The following is a 15339-nucleotide window of genomic DNA, read 5'->3' as shown; positions in this document are numbered from 1 at the left end:
TCCCTCCCTGGTTCCCTAACTGCTCCCCCATTCCTATTCCTGATTCCACACCTCCAAAATGGAAATCAAGTCACATATAACACACACACTCAGACACACACCAACACCCATTCATACAACCTTTTAACTGTGGTTTCCCATTTGGTCCTAGAATAAAAGAGAAATTCCTGGCAACGCCTGGAATTCTTCTGCACAACCTGTATGAATGTCTCCTCTTCAGACTCACCTTGACTTGTTCATCCCTCACTCACTGCCACACGGGCCTTTTCTCAATGCCTGCAACATGCATGCTATCTCAGCTCAGGGCTTTTCAACTTGCTGCTCCATCCTTCTGGAATGTTCTTCCATCTTGAACCAGGTTAGCCCATCCTCATTCTTCAGATTTCCATTCAAGTACCACTTCCCCAGCAAAGCCTTCCTTGTCCCTTCTGAATAGGTCAGCTCTCCCATACCATAAATGGCAGATCTGAGTAGGTTAGATATCTCATACTATGTGCCTCTCCTCTTTAGCACTTATTGTTGCTTGTATTTTAGTGGTTCACTGTGTGATTATTTGATGCATGGTCCTCACTTGCTGCACTCTAGGCTCCCTGGGGCAGGCACTCTGTTTCCTCATTCCTGTGTTCTCATGACCTGGGTCAGTGCCTGGCGTGTAACAGGTGCATGGGAAACATTTGCTGGATGGATGAGGAATGAAGGAAGGAACACATGCCTCTGTACTTGCCCACACACGCACTTAATTGAAATTCCAGCATCCTGCACCAAAGGGCAAGGGGAAGACCACTTGCATTAGGGAACGTGCAAAGGAAAGTGTTACCGGTCACCCAGCCTTTCATAAAATAACCTCGGTAAGGCCACTGCTGCAGCCACGAGGACAGTGAGTGAGCAAACTGCATGGACCTGCAGCCCCATTGACACTAATTCAAAACACTCCCAAAGCAACTTAGATAAAACCATTCAGTGAAGTTTCTTGAGTTGATTTGTCCACTGGAACAGTAAGGGATCTCTGCCAAGAATAATCATTTCCCTTTCAGCAAAGGTAGTGTTTCTTCTTGAGAAAATTGCCCCATCGGTTTGGCTGCCTCTCCAGGCTGAAGACAGAGAACTGATGTCTACGCAATGGAAAAGGACCAAGTTTTTCCTTATTCACTCTGCCAAATGGGCGTGTGGCTGTCTGACTAAAATTACTCGTCCGCCTCAACGAATTCAGGCAGCAGGGAAAAGAAGGGGGTGGCAGGAGTGACGATGGGAATGACACCAAGGGGCGGGGGCCACCAACTGCGGTGCTCTCTCCCGATGCCAGGCACAGTACAGACCCTTCAGGCATTCTCCTGCATGGCCTCACGGACACCCTCCAGATGTGGGTGCCATCACCATCTCCTCACGACTGACCAGGGAATGAGTGGCTCAAAGAGGTTACATGACTCGGCCAGAGTCCACATCAAGGAAACCATGGTCCAGGGTCTGAGACTTAGGTCTGTAGGACTCAACCCACGGCCTGTGTCCTCGTGGACCATTAATGGAACAAATCACATACCTCCAGCCCCAGCTTTCCCCTCCTCCAGCCAAATCGGCCCTACAGCTAAACGCAGTGAACCAAACCCACAGCCGAATGCCCATGGTGTGGCTGAGATTTGGAAAATCTCACAACAGCCCTATGGAGCACAGTATTAGTTACCCACTTCTACAAGTGAGAAGACAGAGACTTGGGGAGGGTAACATGCCTGCAGTCATGTCATTAGTAAATGCCCACCCTGATATTTGAACCCAAGACTCTGGCTGCAGGACTCCTGTGCCTTTGATCCCTTCTCTCATAGAACATTCCAGTAGAACATTCCCCTCTTCTGCCTGTAGCTGGAATCCCTCTCCTCCCTCCCCAAGTAGAGGTTTTGGAGAACACCTAAGAAAAAGGGATTAGAGAACCGAGACCTGGGTCCATGGAGAACCTGATACCTGCTTCTCTTAAAGCCACCCTGGTTTCTCTCCACTCATGGCAGGTGCTGATGGCAATAATTACTCTGCTCTCCCTCCTGAGATGCTGAAATCATTGAAACATAAAGTCGGAGATCACTTAGCAAAAGAAAGACATTGGATTAACATCACGGGTCTGATTTAAATTAATGCTCTATAGTCTGTTTATTCGGAAAGCTCAGAAACCCTAACAGGATTCTTTCTCCGAAGCTGCTTTCCCACCACCACAGTTGATGGAAATCTCCACTGCTGGGAGGCTGAAACAGACTTCCAGATTTCTAAAACACTCCTTCCTTCCTCAGAAATTCTAGAAAGAGGTCAGATTTCACTGGAGACCTCCGACAGTCCCCAGGCACTTCAGAGCCCAAGGAAGCGTCAGGATGATGGTTCTTTGCACAGTTTAAATTACATCTGCTGAGAAAGGAGAGTAGTCAAAATACAAGTGAGGAATTCCATCAGTGTTTCCCTGACAGAAGGGCTCTCCCATTATGATTTCAATTATTCTCCCAGCATTTCTGATTAAAATATAATCACTTTCACCCGGGTCCACAGGAGACAGGACTCTGGAAAAGAACTGATTTTTTCTGCACAGAAATAAAGAATTATCAGATTTTTAAAGATATGATCTAAAGGTAGGAACAAGGATGCCTGGGTGGCTCAGTGGTTGAGCGTCTGCCTTCAGCTCAGGGCATGATCTCGGGATCTGGGATCGAGTCCCACATCAGGCTCCCTGCATGGAGCCTGCTTCTCCCTCTGCCTGTATCTCTGCTTCTCTTTCTCTGTGTCTCTCATGAATAAATAAATAAAATATTTTAAAAAATAAAATAAAGGTAGGAATATGGTATTTGGGCAGGATGCATCAATATGTGACAGCCTCATGCTCTCTGACACACTGTACTCCCAAAGCCTGTCCCATGATCAGGATAGGGCACATGAGTGTCCATTGCAGGAAATCCCATGAAGGCAGGAATCTTGGTCTAGAACAGAGGCTAGCTTTTTTTTTTTTTAAGATTTTATTTATTTTTTTGAGAGAGAGCCCAGAAGGAGTGAGCACAGAGGAAGAGGGAGAAGCAGACTCTCCACTGAGCAGAAAGCTCCACATGGGGCTCGATCCCAGGACCCTAAGATCTTGCCCTGAGCCGAAGGCAGATACTTAACTGACTGAGCCACCCAGGTACCCCAGAAGCTAGCATTTAATAAATACCTAATAAATATTTATTGAATGATCAAATAAGTAGAGGTGACCCATGTATCGATCAATAAGGATGGTCCAATGAGTTAAGGCAGAGCAAGACTATGGAACAGAGGTCAGAGGTCAATTGTAAGCCTATATCAACATGTAAGACATCCTTGGTATACTGCTGACACCAAAGTGAATGTCTTGCATTATCCGACTTTTTATCAAAATGAAAAGAACAAAAGTCTGGGAAGTGCGTGTGTGTGTTCATGGGCGTAGCTAAGAGTGTGGAAGAAAACACAGCAAACTGTGAGCCATGTTCTACATAGGGAGGACTAGAAGAGAGGGCTTTGGAATAGAAAACATCCCCTATTTACTATATAGTCTTCTGCTGAGTTTGAATTTTTAGCCATCAATGTCTACCCATTTTGCAATTTAAAACGTATATCAATAATGCCAACAAAACCAGTCTGTTGCCTCTTGTTGAGAATTAAATTAAATCAAATAATTATTTAATTATTAAATTATTTATATATTTATATTTGAGATCTTGATTGTATAAGCTTCTAAGTTTCCAATACTCTGAAGTTCCCTGGCATTGATCCATCTCTCTGGCACCCCTAGGGATCGGGTTTGAACATCAGCCCAGGCAGGTGGCCACAGGACAAGGGTGGTGGGCAGGCAGGGGCCGTGATGGAGGTTTACAAAACACAAGGCTGAGCCTGGGCCAATCGCTTTGCAGGAAGAAGCAGAAATCAAATTATTCACTGGACCTAACTGCAGATAGTCATGTAAGGTTACCAGTCACTGGTTCCGAGAGGAAACTCTGGGGTGATTGACACCACAACAGTTGCACAGTTGCATAGACTTTACATCAGTGGACAGGGGCTTCTGGTGTAAACGTTATGTGCTTCTCATTCCCTGGGAGGTCCAGAGAGCGGACCGTGGCCGGGGCTGAGAAGGCCATCCAAGGCAGTCATTGGTGGCTCTGCCAACTACCCTAAGTCTCCTTCTTTCTTCCTTTGTCTTTTTTTTCATCTTCTCTAAACCCTCAAAAGGGCTCACCCCCAACCACCCCAGTCCCCAGTCCACAAGGTGAACTCCACTCTGTCCTGTTCTCTCCAGTGATTTCCAGCAGCTCCATCTCGGGCTCCCCTCTCCAGCCCAAGCCTGGCTCTGAAATAAAATACTATCCCTCTACTTCCCGCCTCTTAGAACAAAACACTACCATCTCCTTTTTTTATTTGAAGATGTTTATTGCCAATTATGAGAGATAAGGGATTACAAAAACATCCACTCGGGAATTACAAAAGCATTGAGCCGCAGTTCCAGCTTTGGTAGTCATCAGGAATATCTCAAAGGCTCTCAAAAGTCCCCATCTCTAAACATTCCTGCCGTTGGGGTATATCCAGATAACATTTTCCATGTGACGTTTACATTTTTTTCACATGTAATTTAAGTGAGTGAAATCACTGGAAGGTTTTCTAAATTCACCAAAATGAAAACTAAACCAGTACTGACAGTCCAATTAATCACATTCCAGCAATAACATAAGAAACCAGAAAGAGCAGGGAAGAAAATGAATGCCACAAAGAAAAAGAAAAAGAAAAAGAAAAAAAAGGCTGCACCTTTTTAACACCTAAAACTAAGTTAAAATTTTCTGGAAAATACTCCAGAAAATATTCTAACTAAATATTAACTGTACCATCCATTAGTGTATATTGGAGATATAGGTCATTGGCGTCCCCTTAGAAACCCATAATTCAGTCTTCAATATTTAGAAATTACAGCAATAAGAGACTATAAGATCCCTAGCCTATTATTGCATAAAACCGAAACACCAAGGACATGAACACATGGGCCAAATGGTAGCCAAAGGAAAAATTCTACCTTTGGCCAACAGAAGAACCTAATGCAAAAGGTTGCCCAAAACAGCCTCTCAAGGTCATAGTTGGGAGAGGCAGCCTGACACCCCTTCCAGCCTGAGTCCTCTGCAGCATCCACCGCAGTCCAGGTGGGGACTCACCTGTCCAGGAGGGGATGCAGGGTCAGGCTGCACCTCTAAACCAACCTTGGGGCAGAGGATGCATGACAGGATGAGATCATGCAGGCCTCCTCTCAGGAGCAAGTTCTGGGGAGCCAGGGATCTGTAGGACTTAAGATCTCAGCTGGAAGAGGGTAGCACAGGCCTCTGATGGCCCCCTTCCCTGCCCAAACTACTAGCGTTTCTTTTATTTGTAAGCGATGAACGCACTCTGGCTATTTCAGGGAAGGGGAGGAATTCTCAGAAACATACTGGAGTATCTCGAGGGCAGGTGTATAGCTGAGGAGCCTGCAGCCTTCTCTCTCCGGGTCCTCCCTTAGCATGACCTGCAACACTGCAGTGTGGTTCTGATGCCGGCCATCTGGATCAGACTCCAGCTTAAGGGCTCAGGCCCCAACAAGACTGCTCGCCCTTCATACACTGGCCACAAGCTCAGGGGTCCCCAGGCCACCTGCACTTCCGACCAACACGCTACAAACTGAAACCTTCCTCAATCTTGCCATAGCAATGGCAGGAACGTATTGATTATGTGATGTTCAGAAATTATACTAGGTCCTCCACTTTATAAAATAACTTCAGAAAAATTTATATAAAGGGAAATACTGACTCAATTCAAAACAGCTAAAGATGAAAGATAAAGAGATCGGGTATGTTCGAACTATTGAAACAAATTTGTGACTTGATGACATGGAGAGCTGCAAGTGACAGTGGCACTGTCCTGCCTGAGCACACGGAAGTGGATTAATACCACCCAAGGATGGAGAAATCCCACCAAAGTGCTAAGATTGGAAGTCAAGACATTCTTTATGCTTTTGACTCATGTTAAAATCATTTATTCCCACAGCAACTGCTCTGCATGGTGAGTTGATATGAAGCAGCGTTTCCCTTTTAGACACAACTTGACAAAAAAAAAAACCCACTTTGATGCTCAGGATCACATTAGGTTTGTGACACACTTCCCCCTTTCCAACTTGTCAAGCCCAACTGGAAAGAAAAGATTGATGCCCATGAAGTACCCCTAGGACCACTGGCTTGTCCAACATTGACCTCTACGATCCCCATCAGACTCAGTAAACAAATGAGCATTGAACAGCTTCTTTTTCAATCCTCTATTTACATAAGACTCTCTATGTTTCCCCTTCATTCTAATTTGGAGGACTAAACATCAGGTCTCTCTTTTTACAACTTCGGTGATTTGTTGGCTGGTCAAGAGGTTGGACAGCTGGGAGAGGTAAGGAGTACATCCTGGAGCAGAGTGAAGAAAGTCCCAGTTGTAGTATGGGGGGGGCGGGCTGTGGCAGGGGCAAGGCACTGTTTCTATTCTGGCTTTAGGCTACACGATACCATTGGTGAGATTTATCTTCAGACAGACACAATCATCTCACCTTTTTCTTTTTGCAGATGGGCTGGCTCTATGCTGTGCATACACACAAAAAATAAAATACACATGGAAAAAAGAACAGGAACTGGAGGAAGCTAGGAGGTTGTGGGTCCTCCTGTTGGCCAGATCCTCCATGGTGCTCTTCCTTGACCATGAGATTTAATCAAAAGGACAGTTTATTGCAGTGTCCTCACTAGATATCAAACCTGTTGGCACCTTCATGTTAAACCTCCCAGCCTCTAAAACTATGAGAAATAAGTTTGTTGGTTCAGCTACACAGTCTATGGCATTCTGGGGTAGCAATCCGAATGGACTATGACAATTAGGCTCTGCACCCAAGGAGTTTCCATCTGCTGGGAGAATATAAATGATGAGTGTCCTCTGCATGGCCCACATATGCATGTAATTAGCAGTTACTCAAAGAAGGCGGTAGTGAACTCCAACAAGAGAACCACAAAATCATGTGCCACACAAACCAGAAGATGAAGGGAAATTTGTAGCTGCTGGAGATGATTAAGGAAGACAACCTGAAGAAAGTAATATTTGATCTGGTCTTTAGAGAAGATTATTTCTTATTGCTGCTGGTAGACAAGAGAGTCAGGTCTTAGGCAAAGTGGAACACTGAGATTTGGGATCTATATGCATTCCAGGAAACATGGACTTACTGGACTCCAAAGATAGGTGTAAATGCTAATAGTTTCTTTGCTTTACCCCATAGTCACTGTGGGCCATGTCCACTCATGAGATGACATGGGAGCCAAGGTTAGATGTGACCCCAGTATCCCAGCCAATGGCTACAGTGAAGGGTCACAGGAAGGGCATCAGCCCAGGTATCCCTGGCCCTTTCCCCATGTGCATGATGCACCCACCCGCTACCTCCCCACAGACACCCCTACTTTGAAGAGTCACCAAGGAATCTTCACGTAGGCTCACAATAGCTCTTGCCCACTATTCCATTCTGCAGGCCAGTGCGCACAGTGCTGACACTAATGCCCAAGTCAAAGGAGCAGACACTCCATTTTCCCAATGCCACTAGCCTCATCCAGCCAGAGTGCACTGCTTTTCCTGCTCTGAAGTGCTGCTGTACCCCATTTATAGATGGAACGGACATCCTCACCCCCCCACATTGTCACGGTTCCATGACATGCAAGTCTCTCATTGTTCCATTCTCTCTCTGGAGCCTCCTTCTCTCCACAGGCCTCAGACAGTTCAGAAAGTCAAGTCAGCACCACCAATGTCAGAGACCAACCCCAGCCCAATCCTATTTTCTCCACACCACACCTATCCCCTCAGCTAAACACATCCGGGGAAATGGCCTCCTGGGGGCAGTTTGTTAGAAGGTGAATCCCCAAGAAGTAACTTGAAGCCCTAGACCTAGGGGGAAGGGGTGGGAGATGCTCAGCCTCAGCTGCTCAGTTCAGGTCAGTTAAGCCTTGGTCCAGAGGGTTCTCATTCAATAGGTTTGGAGGCATGGCTGTGTACTGATATTTGTTTATCCAAACATCTTTAAAGATGCCAACATACATCTGAACTCAAGAACCAGTGTAGGTGCTTCCAACTGCCAGGAGGAAGTCAACATATTTTATCATCTCAAGCCCTCTGGAAAAGAAAAAAATATTATAAATATGCAGGATTTTTTTTTAAGATTTACTTATTTTAAAGAGAGTGCAAGCACGGGGAGGGTTAGAGGGAGAGGGAGAGAGAATCTCAAGCAGACTCTCAAGACTCAATCTCCATGCAGGGCATGAAGCCAGATGCAGGACTTGATCTCATGACTCTGAGATCATGACCTGAGCCAAAATCAAGAATCAGATACTTAACCAACTGAGCCACCCAGGGGCCCCCAAGGATTGTTTTTAACCAATGAGATATCGTATGAAACTATTAAACGTCTTCTCAAGACCCAGGAGAGCTTGGGTCCCAATAACTCCAATCTTTAAATAGTTTTGAACCTGACACAGGGATCAAGGAATCTACAATTAGATTTTTGAGTGTTTCAGATTCAGAGTGTTTGCCTGAATTTCTACATTGTATTACCCATCGCTTCAACCACAACGAAGAAACTGGAAATGGAGACACACCACAAAAGACTTCAGCTGCGGGAATAGTACTAATGTGACCGACACGGTGAAGACTAACTGAAGTGTGAACCAGCAGACTATTAGAACCTTAGGGTACCCTCAGGGCAAAATTTTTCCTCCCTGCTGTTCATCTTCTAGCCAAATGGCCCATTGGTCTTTGCACTGCACACCGTGCAATTGTTCACACACAGCTTCCGGAGATGCAACTGCCAACATCCAGCCAGCATCCATCCACCTCCAGAAAGGCAGAAGAGATCTTCCTTAACAGGCTCTCTGAGAGCCTTCCTCAATATGTTTCACAGACTTCTAGTCTTCTTCAAAGTGGAAGAGGAAAAACAGCCCCATCTGGCAATTCTGAATGCTTACATTTTTAAAAATATTTCACAAGAAATGGTATTTTAAAATAGTACTCAGAAATCTATATTTTAAAAATCTTAACATCTTATTATTCAAATTTTTACAAATATGCCAACAAAGCATTACCTTGTTCCAAGTGGCTCCAAGAGCCATTAGAAGAGGATCTTGTTCTTTTAACCTTCCTGTAAGTATATTCCTATTACACTGAAATCTATGTTAATATCATAATGGCTCCATACTGCCAGCTAATGTGATATATTATGAAGTATGAAGACCTGAGTAATTTCCATATTATGGAACTCAAATCTATTCTTAATGGACACCTAAATGTGTATTTATGTATTACCTCACAATAAATCACAGAAATGACCAGGAAGTTTTTAAGCACATATTTGAAAACTCCTAACAGCTCCAGAAACCTCAATAAATCTCACTGTACAAATTAATATGTAATGTTTCATTTGATTTACACAAGAAAAATGTATTTTAAATGCCTACAAGCAAAAAATATATATCTATGTATGTCACCTTTGAGTTCATTTGTCAAGAGGAGAAAAGGAAAAAAAATGATGTGCCATATTCCTGAACAATCTATTGATTTAATTCTACTTCTCATAAATGAGATGTTTTATACAAAAAAAAAGGAGATTATGCTTTGAGGAGAAATTTTGAGTTAATTATCCAGATAATTTAAAAGAAATTAATACCCATTTGAAATATTTAGATTTTTAGAACCAATCTGAAGTTTAGTTCCTTATGTAATAGAATCACATCAGATATCTTTTGAGGGTCTTGTCAATCACTATTCTAGGATTGTTCTAGCTCTTGGCACAACCAGTCATGGCTGTAAGATTTCAGTGTTTTCTTAAGTCTCTACCCAAAAAGGTCTAGATGGCTTTTTCCTTTATGGAAAGAACAAAACTAACTCTCCTGATTGAAAACTAGAAATTGCCCTATAGAAACTGTAATAAATGTAACTCATCATAGGTGGGTCTTTTCGATGGCATGGACTTCCACCCACTCTCTGGGCTTGTTCTCCCTCAGCCAGTGACACTGGCAAGGCGAACCCTCTTGATCTCACAAGAGGAACCCCAGCTTCATGTCTGGGTGGTTTCCATTGACCCTCCTGCTCTACCCTCTATCCTCTTCCACTCTGCGCTGTGTGCTGGAGCTTCTCAATGGATCCACCGCACTTCTACTTGATTCCCTATAACTAACACTGCCAAGAAGTAGGAGGGAGGAAGGTGACACTGGGGTGTCTATGTCCCCTGGCTCACTTGTGGTCACTGCAGTTAGGGCTGGTCTCTCTACCAAAGGCTCCTGCTCCGAGGTACTCTTCCTCCCACTTCAACTATTCCCACCAGTTTCCAGCAAGTGCTCCTCAACCAAAGGGGAGGTAGGAACATCCCCAGGGCCCAGCACCATCCGTCCATCCTTCCTCTTAACCTACCCACACTTTTATAAATAGCCACCTCAGTTGGGTTTTCTCAGTTAGATAACTGTACATTTTTCAGCAGCAAAAGCAAACTGGGTCTTCAGCTCTATCCCTGTTTCTTGCAAGGATAAGCCTTTGTATAATTGGACACACTTTGGGTTTTCCTCATGAAGAATTTTAACCCTCTTTTGTATTCTTTTTACAATAATTTGTAAACATACTGATTTTTTACCTGCTTTTCTGTTCAAATTTTTTTATTCTTCATTTGTCAAAATAAAGATTCTCATGTAATAAAAAACACTAATTTAATTATATAACTATGTGTATAATTATAATCTTCTGCATCAATTTGATCGTGCCATGGGATACCCAGATATCTGATTAAACATTATTTTCAGGTGTGTCCATTAGAGTGTTTCCAGAAGAGATTAATGTTTGAATTAGTGGACTGAGTAGAGCAGATAGCCCTCCCCAATGGGGGTGTGCATTATTCAATCCATTGAATCTATTGAGGGACTGGGGAGGAAAAAAATTACATCTATATCTATATCTATATCTATATCTATATCTATATATCTCCAATGACTGGTATTCTTATAAAAAGAGAAAACATAGATACATGTAGAGGGAAGAGGCTATGTGAGGATGGGGGCAAAGGTTAGAATGATATATCTACAAGCCAAGGAACACCAATGACTGTGGGAAATGAGCAGAAGCCAGGAAGAGGCAAGGAAAGAGTCTTCCTTCAAGTCTTCAGAGGAAGCATGGCCCTGCCAACATCTTGATTTTAGACTTCTAGACACCAGAACTGTGAAGGAATACATTTCTGTTATTTTAAGCCACCCAATTTGTGGTACTTTGTCCCAAAGATCCCTAGGACATGAATATGGGGGTGAGTGCTCCCCTGTCACATGAGCTTGCTGGCGTCTCTTAGGACACAACACTCTCATTCTGTCAGATTGTCAGGACGTCAGCCATTTTAGCACGTCTCACATCAGTAACTGCTATGTTTTGACGATGTGTCTTCTCCCCAAAAATCTCTCCATGCATCTCTCTCCACCCTCATTCTCTCATGCCTCACTCCTCTCCACAAACAGGGGTCACCAGAATCCTATAAGAGAGAAACCACCATGCCCAGGTGGTGCCCAATGGCCTCTTAGGTCACAGACAAATCATGTCAACTGTCACCCCACAAGTCACATGTGCCTATGGCCACCATGCTTCCAACATATTAGTCAAGCAGACTGTGATACTTTAAGATGATTTCTATTCTTCTCCCCATTTGTTGCCTTTCCCCCATTGAAGCAGATTCTGTGTTTCATTGCTTCAGGGGAAGAACATGCCAGGCAGAAAGCTACCAGCCTAAAACTTCTTGGCTTTTGGTTTCCAAATCCTGACCCCATCATGTTGGGCGGACAGAGCTGGCAGAGAGATAGTGGGGCTCTGAGAAGCAGGGAGGTGCAGGGAACGTCTTCCTGTTGAAGAAGAGACTTCCCTGAGATGGAAAGGAGAACAGCAGGGATCTGGCCTCCCCTCTTCCTCCACCTCCGAGAGATAGCTGGACTCAGAGGACTCTGAAGGATATGGTTGGAGGGTCCCAGGCTGCCCACAACTCCAGCCCCCAGCACAGCACAGAATGGTGGCCAGAGACCCCTTCCCTTGGCTCTGGTCATGCCACCACAGGGGATGAGGGGAATCCCACAACAACTGAGATGGAATTCTCCTAGTCTGGTGGGATGAGCACTTGGAGCTAAAACATAGGTTTAAATTTTTAAAAACTGGAGTATTTCTTGTACATCTGAGTTTATGGCCAAAGCACAGTCTCCCTCTCCACTTCACTGAAGGCGGAGGTCGTTGAAGGGCAGGTAAAATTTACAATTAAAAATAAAAGGAAGCCAGCATTCCTTATTCTGAATTATGCATGACAGAAATATGGGCATACGCTTAACAGAAGACGTCTTCTAGAATGTTCCCAGGAGCACTTGCCATAACAGCCCCAAATTGGAAACTTCCCAACGCCCGTCAATGGCAGAATGGATAAATAAACCGCAGTCCGTGCACACAATGAGGTGCCCAGCGATGAGAATGGGTTTCCAACTACACGCACTGTGGGTAAGGCTCACAAACAGAGCGTCACGTGAAAGAAGCCACAGAATTCTGTTCATATAAACTAGACAAACAGGCAAATGCCTCTATGCTGTTAGGAATTAGGGGCATGGCTGCCCTTGGGGAGAGGCAGTGATTTAGAAGCAGGCATAAAGGGGTTTGTGGGATGCTGGTTAGAGTTTATGAGAAGTCTCTTGGCTGAGCATTTATGATATGGGCACTTTTCTGCATGTTTATTTCCCTTCAATATAAAAGAAATTAAGGTATGGAGAGAGTTTCAGACAAACTGGGCAGAGACAAAGAAAGCTATGCTGGGACAGACAAAGACAGACAGGGACAGGCAGGGACAGCACTAACACACACTCCACCCCCTCCAAAAGCAGGAGGTATGTGGCCATCATTGGGGTACCAAACACACTGGCTTGGGCTAGAGGGTCGGAGGTACAAGATACGATGTTTCAAACTACAAGACCTGGGTTGGCATTCCGACTGTTTGTAGGAAAGTTTGGCCCAGAACAGGTCACCCACAAATGCTGCCCCCCTCCCCTTCCCTTCTGATCACCTGCTGCCTATGAACAATAGCACTAAGGCTTCTGAATTTTATAATGTGAAGAGCTATGCAAATTCTCATGAACACCTAATGCATGAGGAAAGGATTTCTATAGCCAGAGACAAACCTTTGCATTGGTTTGTTCCTGAGTGTGGGGTAAAATATATAGCTTGCAGTGTTTCTTGGTGTAGGGGGAAGGAGAAGGTAATGCCACTCACCCATAAGTCAGAACAATTTAATGACTGTTACAAATTGCTAAACAATTTTTTTTCAAAAGCCATAATATCACTGGAATCACGTAGAAGCATATAAAACTGTGCTCGGGATGTTTCCATTTTGGAAAGGTGGGCCATCACATCACAAGGGCCTCCCTCCCACTCCTTTTGGACTAATCGGCATGCCATTCAACCCTGTGCATGGCACAGATGATCTTCAGACTTGCTCACAAAGCCCCTTGCCATGGGTTTCCTGATGGCCAATGTTATTTTAGCTGGGTGCCTGCCTACAAGCCCCTGGAGGACAGGGCTGTGGATCATTAATTGCTGGCGTTAATATACAGCAAAGGAGCATATATTTGGCCACAACCCTCATGACTCCTCAAGCGTTTTCCCACTTGATTTATTCCTCTCCCTCATATGAATGCATGTTCATAATCTGCATTACCAGTCCTCTAATGATGCCATGTCAGATCCAAATGTCATCTCATTATTTCTGACACTCACAGAATCCACAACAGTAAAAGCCAATTATAGGCTAGAGAAATCCCAGAAGGCCTTGCCTACTATAACAGCTAATAAGCTTCAGCATCATTATACTCAGTGGTGGCGCCATGCAATGGATGTCTGCGCATATCTGTCCTGTTCAGTGGGGCCTTCCATTCATAGGGGTAAAGAGATCTAGCGTGGCATAGCTGGCTGTTGGAACATGCTGGCAGAAAGCCATGGGATTCGTTAGCAGCCAGATGACTGAAGTGCTGTGTGTTATTCTGACCGACACAAGGAATCGGTTTCAGATAGTGGTCCATTGACTCAGTCAACTTGGCTGAGCTGGGACCGCATTTATAGATCCTGGGGGGAGTTAACTAGAGGAGAAATCTGCTAAAGATCTACAAGGCAGGCAGGGATGAAGCAACAGCCATTGCTTTTGGAAGGTCATCACAGTTAGGCGAGGTGAAAACATGTGTAGGATTCCAGCTTGTTCCTTTTCTCCCCCTCAAAACACACCCAGCTCTTCTTCCTACTAAATGCCAGCTGCTGACCACCTGTGCGTTCAGGCCTGCCTCAGACACAGAGAAAAGACTTCCACAGGCTTCATCCCCAGCCTCCTCAGTGCCCCTTCAGTAGAGGGACCTGTGTGGCAGCTCCCCAGTTTGGGTGGCAGGCTCCAACTTTCTACCTGGGTCGTGCTTCCAACCCAGGGCTGGTTAACGACTTTTCTCTGACCTTCCAACTCTCCTTTCTGGATTCTCTTGCCAGCCTCAAGGACTGGCCTAGTCACTGGGGTCAATGGAGGCCATCAGAGGGAATTCATTTCTTCACAAATATTTATCCAGGTTCCTCCATGGACCGAGCACTAGGGATACAGAAGGAAAAAGACAGCCAGTCCCTGTCTTCCTGGGCCTGCACACCTAGTAAGAGGACATGTCATTTACAGTCACTTACAATATCCCAAGCACTGGGATAGCGCTCTGTGTAAAGGATTTCATTTAATCCCCACAGAAAAAATTTTATAAGGTAGGTACTATTATTACCTCCATTTACAAACAAGGAAATGGAGGCTTAGTGAGGGTAAGAAACACAGATGCTACCCAACTCCAGGAGGCATATTCTGACCTACTTTGCCATTCAGTCTCCTTAAGCAAGAAGATCCCCCCCTCCAAAAAAAAAAGACAAATTGCCAGTTCAGAAGCCACACACAGCATGAAAAGCTAGCCCCTGAGCGAGCTTCTTGTCTCGTGCCCAGAGCTTGTAAGTGGCTTCAGTTGAGGAAAACACTATCCCTGGAACGATGTTGTTTTAGCACCTGAACAAGCCCTTACTGGAGGACCACAGAGCAAGGACAAGGCCAGCTGCTGGCCTGAGATACAGCGAGACAGCAAGGCAGGCCCAGGCCCACGGAGGTGGTGATGGTTGTTTTAATATAAAGATGTATTAAATTGTCAACCAAGTTCAAAATATGTTACGCGATCTTTTCACCACTGATAAATAAATAAGTGGTAGAATGAACCAAAAACAATT

This window comes from Canis lupus, chromosome 28 (genome assembly GCF_003254725.2).
Source record: "Canis lupus dingo isolate Sandy chromosome 28, ASM325472v2, whole genome shotgun sequence".
Classification (NCBI taxonomy): domain Eukaryota; kingdom Metazoa; phylum Chordata; class Mammalia; order Carnivora; family Canidae; genus Canis; species Canis lupus.
This window is presented reverse-complemented; position numbering follows the sequence as displayed.